The 7,264-nt window shown below is 39.3% G+C and overlaps 1 pseudogene; it reads left to right on the top strand.

Annotated features, from left to right (window-relative positions):
• Nucleotides 1–2,091, top strand: LOC118062362 (pectinesterase-like; annotated as a pseudogene).
• The last annotated feature ends 5,173 nt before the right edge of the window (nt 2,092–7,264 follow it).

Consider the following 7,264-nt stretch of genomic DNA (forward strand, 5'->3'; position numbering starts at 1 on the left):
GTACTCTTTCACCACACCATCATTTGAAAGCCCATAAACCCTACTTCACTATCCTCCAAGAAAACAAAAACCAAAAAAGATGACCCAAGCCGGCCAGTACATTTCCATGTCCAAGAAAAACAAGAGGCTTGTCCTTGCTATTTTTGCTTCTTTCTTACTAGTTGCCGCTATAATTGCCATTGCCATTGGCGCCAATTCTCACAAAAACTCCACCAAAAGTGATGCTGCTCATGCCTTGCTGATGGCCTCATGCAACTCCACAAGGTATCCTGATTTGTGCTACTCAGCAGCTACCAGTTTCCCTGATGATTCCGGGAAATCGGGTGACCCCAAGGCAGTTATTCTGAAAAACATAAACGCAACTATAGATGCTATTAATAGCAAAAAGATCAAAGCGAATGAGATCCTATCCACCCAAAATCCTAAAAAAAAAAAAAAAGACCGCTCTCGAGGATTGTACGAAGAATTACGACAGCAGTCTTGCCGATCTAGACAAGGTTTGGGGAGAGCTCCAACGCAACCCCAACAATCAACTTCTTCAACAACAATCATACGCTGATGAGCTCACAACTAAAGTGAGTTCTTGTAAATCAAATGAAGACTCGTGTTTGGATGGTTTCTCTCATTCAGGGCCTTTGAGGATATTCAGGAATTTGTTTCATGATTCCAGTGAAGATGATGCTGGAAAGATGTGTAGCAATACATTGGCATTGATCAAGAAGTTGATCGAAGACGCTCAAGCCATCGCCAATAGGCTCAGGACCACAAGCAGGAAGCTCAAGGAGGAGGACGACAGCGATGAAGGGTGGCCGGAGTGGTTGTCGGTAACGGACAGACGGCTGTTCCAATCATCATTGCTGACTCCAGACGTGGTGGTGGCAGCTGATGGCAGTGGGAAGTACAGGACAGTGTCAGCTGCAGTTGCTGCTGCACCTAAGCACAGCGGTAAGAGGTATATTATCAAAATCAAGGCGGGTGTCTACAGGGAAAACGTGGAAGTTCCAAGTGAGAAAACTAACATCATGTTTCTTGGAGATGGAAGGAAAAAAACCATCATCACAGCAAGTAGGAATGTGGTTGATGGCGGCACAACCTACCATTCTGCCACTGTTGGTATGTCCATTGATTTTATTCTATTTTTCCTAATTATTTTCTATGCACGAGTACTCTAATGGGACATCATGATGAACCTCGCAGCCGTGGTGGGTAAAGGATTCCTAGCAAGAGACATAACCTTCCAAAACACAGCCGGCGCCTCCAAGTACCAAGCCGTGGCACTACGAGTTGAGTCTGACTTTGCAGCGTTCTACAAATGTGGCATGGTGGCCTACCAAAACACCCTCTATGTCCACTCAAACCGTCAGTTCTTCACAAACTGCTACATAGCAGGCACGGTTGATTTCATTTTCGGCAATTCTGCAGCTGTTTTCCAAGATTGTGACATCCGTGCTCGCCGTCCCAATCCAGGGCAAACAATCACAATAACTGCCCAAGGGAGGAGTGATCCTAATCAAAACACTGGCATTGTAATTCAGAAGTCTAGAATCGGTGCTACTCCTGATCTACAGCATGCCAGGAGTAATTTCTCTGCGTATCTCGGTAGACCCTGGAAGGAGTATTCGAGGACTGTTATCATGCAATCATCCATAAGTGATGTGATAAGCCCGGCCGGATGGCGTGAGTGGAAGGGCAGATTCGCACTTGACACATTACATTTTGCAGAGTACGAAAACAGTGGGGCTGGTGCCGGAACCTCCGGAAGGGTTCCCTGGAAAGGATACAAGGTGATCACCGATGCAACTGAGGCTCAAGCTTTTACTGCTCGCAACTTCATCACTGGTAGTAGCTGGTTGAAATCCACTACCTTCCCGTTCTCTCTTGGTCTCTGAACTGGGTTTTATCCATGCTATCCCTACCCACTTCTACCTTACCTAGTATGTGTGGATTGAGTGTCTCCAGTAGCTCTGGTGCTTCTTGTTTTTTGTTTGTTTGTTTTTTTTACAAGTTTTGGTTCATCTTTTTGGAATGTTGCAATCTACTCTCGCAGTAGAGAGCTTGTGTTTTTGGTCCTTGCTAGACTGGACTCTTACTTATGAAATAAAGAGTGTTTCAAATTAATTTGCTTGTTATTGTTGCTTAAATTAATTTCTCTATTTGCCTTTTGCAATTGATAATGTTAACTTTAACCACTCGAATAGAAATTTGATTTAATTTGAATTTTAAATTAAATTAAATAATTATTAAACTAAATTTTAGAATAAAATGTTAACTTTAAATTAATCTGATCGATCATAAATTTAATCTAAGTTAAATTTTAAATTATATTAAATAAAAATTTAAGGTTTTGCCATGGATTCCAGAACAATGATGAGAGATGAATCGGAAAATAACACTTAAGGTGAGAAACGTTAGCTATGTGGTTCAGTTAGGGCATACTGTAGCATCAATTGCTCAAATGTCTTTGCCAAGATTGACATACCTCGGCCTCTCAAGTTTTTTTATCAGTATCTGTCAAACTATGAACTTATTGCCCTGACTCCATCAATTCTCATACAACCATCATTTTCTAGGTGGTATAATCCAGAAAAAAGATATGAATATCATGGTGAGATTTTAGGCCATTCAGTTGAGTAGTTACAAGAGTTTTAAGAACTAAGTTCGGAGGATGGTGAGCAAGAGGCGAGTTGAGTTTGTGAAATGTGTCATTGGATATATTTTTCCCTGAACATTTTCAGAATGACAAGTGATAAAAAATGTTTGGCAAAACACAAAGATTACAAGAAAAGCTAATCCAAGGATGGTGTTGAATTATCATTAATATGGTTATAGAATTTTGACTCTCTGCATTTTGTTTTGGAATCACATCTCATCCTTTAATGAAACATGTCTTTTCTTTGTCTCTTTGTTATTCTGAAATCATGAGATATTTCCTTCAAAGTTTATTTTGGCAAGATATTTTGATCGAACTCCGACACGCGATTTAGGCTAATCAATCTTGAAAGTTTAAAAGTATTTTGGTTGCAAAATGACTTGATGCTTTTTAAAATGATATGGGGTGACCAAACAAATTTTGAGCTCACACGTGAAACTAAATGACCCACTATGTAGCTAAGTTTTAGTAGTATGCATAATGACATGTAGTGAATTCGATAGTTATGGACTTGTGAATCATGATTCTTATAAGTCCAAATCACTACACTGGATGGGATCAAAATTTATTAGTTCTAACTGACCTTGTTTGAAATGAGAAAATGTCATCTTTGCCCATCCCTTCACTTTCTAAATATATATATCCTTTGCAATCCCCATTTGAGCCTAATAGAATATTTCTTTTCAAAAGAAACCCTGATTAGGATCACACCCCACACTAGGAGCAAATAAGAGATATTTTGAAGACACTGATAGAATTAATAAATAAAAGAAAGGCTTAGAACAAAAGTTCAATCATTGAGAAAGAGCTAGAAGAAGAAAGAAACCACAGACTGGAGGGCATGTAAGAAAAATTTATGGATGGGATCAAAATTTATCGGTTCTAACTGACCTTGTTTGAAATGAGAAAAGGCCATCTTTGCTCATCCCTTCACTTTCTAAAGATATATATCCCTTGCAATTCTTATTTAAGCCTGATAGAATATTTCTTTTAAAAAAAAACCCTGACTAGGATCACGCCTCACATTGGGGGCAAATAAGAGATATTTTAAAGACACTAATATAATCAATGGATAAAAGAAAGGCTTAGAAAAAAAGTCCAATCATTGAGAAAGAGCTAAAAGAAGAAAGAAACCATAGACTGGAGGGAATGTAAGAAAACTTTGAAGAAACCATAGAATTAGTGTAAGATCCCACATCGGAAGCGAGTGTCCAGAGCCAGGGCCTTATAAGTGCATGCTCACCTTGACTAGTAAGACGCGTGTTGGGCAGTCAGGTCGTAGGCTCATTGCTGCAACAACAAATCCATGAGGGCCTGTGGGCCAAAGCGGACAATATCTTGCTAGTGAGGTTATGGTGAGCATGCCAACTTGGAAGACGCGTTTTGGGAAGTCAGGCCCCACGGTGGGCTCGCTTCTATAAGGACAAATCCGTGAGGGTGTGGGCCCAAAGCGGACAATATCTTGCTAGTGAGGTAGGGTGTTACATTTGGTATCAGAGCCGAGGACGGCTCGTCTTAAGATGGGGGGATTGTAAGATCCCACATCGGAAGCGAGTGTCCATAGCCAGGGCCTTATAAGTGCATGCTCACCTTGACTAGTAAGACGCGTGTTGGGCAGTCAGGCCGTAGGCTCGCTGCTGCAACAACAAATTTGTGAGGGCCTGTGGGCCAAAGCGGACAATATCTTGCTAGTGAGGTTATGGTGAGCATGCCAACTTGGAAGACGCGTTTTGAGAAGTCAGGCCCCACGGTGGGCTCGCTTCTACAAGGACAAATCCGTGAGGGTGTGGGCCCAAAGCGGACAATACCTTGCTAGTGAGGTGGGGTGTTACAATTAGAATGCCTACCAATTCTAAGAAGGGCAAAATAAGTTTCAATTGAAAAAAGACACAGCAAATGTCAAAAGTGAACATAAAAAAAAATCGAGTTTCATGTGTTTTGGTGTGTCTAGGACAAAGCCTGTAGTACCTTCAAAAAGATTAGATTGGTTATTCTTCAAAGAAAAAGTTGGACTTGCATTATGATCAATGTTAAAAGAATTCTGATCTTTGAGATTAACAAGATTATATGCCACTTTCTCTACAAAGACAACGAAAGAAAAAGAGACTGATGAATAATTGATGTTGATCTTAGGTTCTTGAAACTCTCAAACACCTTTTGAGCTTGTGAAATTCTTTTCTTTCATAGCCATGAACCATAGCCTGCATTACATGCTTGAAAAAACTCTTTTTAATCAAGTAAGCAATCTAAATCGATAAATGGCGATCTCAAAACTTGAAGAGTTATTTCATAAGGGTTGTGACTTCATGAATCAACTACTGATTATTATACATGCTAATAAAATTGGTGCTAAGAAAAAGAAACAATCTTTATTGATAAAGCCTCGAGTTTTGACTCAACTACCTTGTATTTCTTAAAATTCACAAAAGGTCACGTTATTCATAGACCATCAAATAACACACCCAGGATCAAAGATTTAAATAGACACAAAGAACCAGAGAGCCAAGGACCCCCCGCCATTTCAGATCCTCCCTTCTCCTTCTTCGGCCGCTCATCCTTTGGACACTAGATCCACCCTGCCTCTCCACAGCTGCCTATTTTTAGTTTGCCTCGCAACCAAAGTCGACTGATCTCTACCTCCATCTCCCTCACGAGATCTCCCCTCTCTATTTCCCCCCCCCCACAAACCAACTGTCATCGTTCCCACAGCAGCTCTAAATATATCATTTCCTCTCATGTTCAATCGCAGCAACCGTCTCCCAACTTCTCCACCAAAAGCTTTCCCCTCAGCAGCCTCTTCTTCTCTTTCGGTCTCCTCAACAGCGACGGCCACAGACTAGCCAAGGCAACCCCCGCTCTTCTCCATCTTCTGCAACTGACCATATACAGCACCACAAAATAGCCTCATCTTCTTTGGCTAGAGAACGGGTAGAGTTGTTCCTCGTCTCTACAAACCCACAGTCTCTCTTCAGCCATAGATGCCATGTCTCTTTTTGTCCCGACCAGAAAGCCACTCCTTTCTCCTCCACACCGAGGCCTTCAAGCACTGGCACATCCGCCACCTGAAGAAGAAAAGAACAATGAACTGAAAACAGAAGAAAAAAGATCGAGAAAAGATCTAAAAAGGGAAAGAAAAATAAAAATCAATTGTTGTTTGTGCATTTTTTCCCTTGTTACAGGTGGTGGTGACCTTTACAGACGGCGTGGGAAGACAGAGAAAAAGAAAATGTTCCCGATCCATGGTTTTCTTACCTTCATCAGTGGCGGTCCGTGAACCTACGCGCCGCTAATGTTTCTACAGTTTCAGAGGGCTTCCTAGCATTGTTCCTGAATTTTTTGGGGTTCATTTTGTAAATTTAAAATTGTTTAATATGTTGTTTGGGTTATTTTGAATTTTCATTTATTTGTAAACATGTAATGGGTGTGTGCTTAAACATAGTACAAGAAGAGTGTTTAGTGGGTGTTTTGTTATTTTTTGTTATGTATGTTTTGAATGATAAAAACTAAAAAGAAAGAAAAAATAAATGTTTTAACTTGCATTGAATTTGGTTCATATTTCAAAAAATATCAAAAAAATATTTTTTCTTTTGATATCCGGGATTATAATCTTATATGTAAGATGTATTCTTGATATTAAATAGAAAAGTTTGTTTTATTATTATTATTATTATTATTGATGTTAGAGTAATTAGGTTTTCTTTATTCAATAAGATAAGGATTTTCTTACCAAGTAGAACTTTTCTTTTCTTTTTAAGAAGTCATTGGCAAGACAACTTTCAAAACTTTCTAAGTCACATCAAATTGCAAAGCAGCTTACCTCAGGTAGGGTACGCTAAGGGTGCTAATACCTTCCCTAGCCACAACCATTTCCTTACCCGTGAATCTTTGATAAGATTAGTACACTTGGGTTTCCTAGTAACCCTGAACTAAATACTAGATGGCAACTCTCAAGAACCAAACAAGCAAACGAATGAAAAATTACCAACAAACACCGCACTGGGACGTGCGACATAGTGATTGGTGCGATGATTCAGCTGAAATTTCTAAAAACCACTGGTAGAACGTTGTGAGGCCATGGAAACTACGTACCTCGCCAACATTCTTTAGAGTAGGCCATTCCTGGATGGCATGGATTTTGTTCTTCGTCGACCTTAATTCCATCAGCACTCACAACAAATCCCAAAAATAATAAACTGTTAGTCATGAATTTCATATAGAAATATCACTTGTGTCTGTCTATGAAAAAGCTCATATGATGGTTATGTAAGTAATCCTTAGACTTGAGATCATTAAGTTATCTTATATAGGGAATGTTATGCTTTGATCCTACTACAAATTATCATAATCAAGGGTAACAAATGAGTAGATATTGGGTATAACATGAACTATAAGAAGATATTTAAGTAATCAAGAGATGATTCATCACCTTATGTGAATTAATTAGAATAATATTTCATTTGTTCTGGAATAACATTGATTGTAAACCATTGTGTAAGGTGGAATGAGATTTGAAAAGAGTTTCAACATATTCAAATAATCAATAACTATAGTGTTGTGAACAAACATGATTTGATAGGGTAGACATACTACATGCTATAATGTCTAAATCATAAT

The sequence above is a fragment of the Populus alba genome, chromosome 3 (genome assembly GCF_005239225.2).
Source record: "Populus alba chromosome 3, ASM523922v2, whole genome shotgun sequence".
Lineage (NCBI taxonomy): Eukaryota > Viridiplantae > Streptophyta > Magnoliopsida > Malpighiales > Salicaceae > Populus > Populus alba.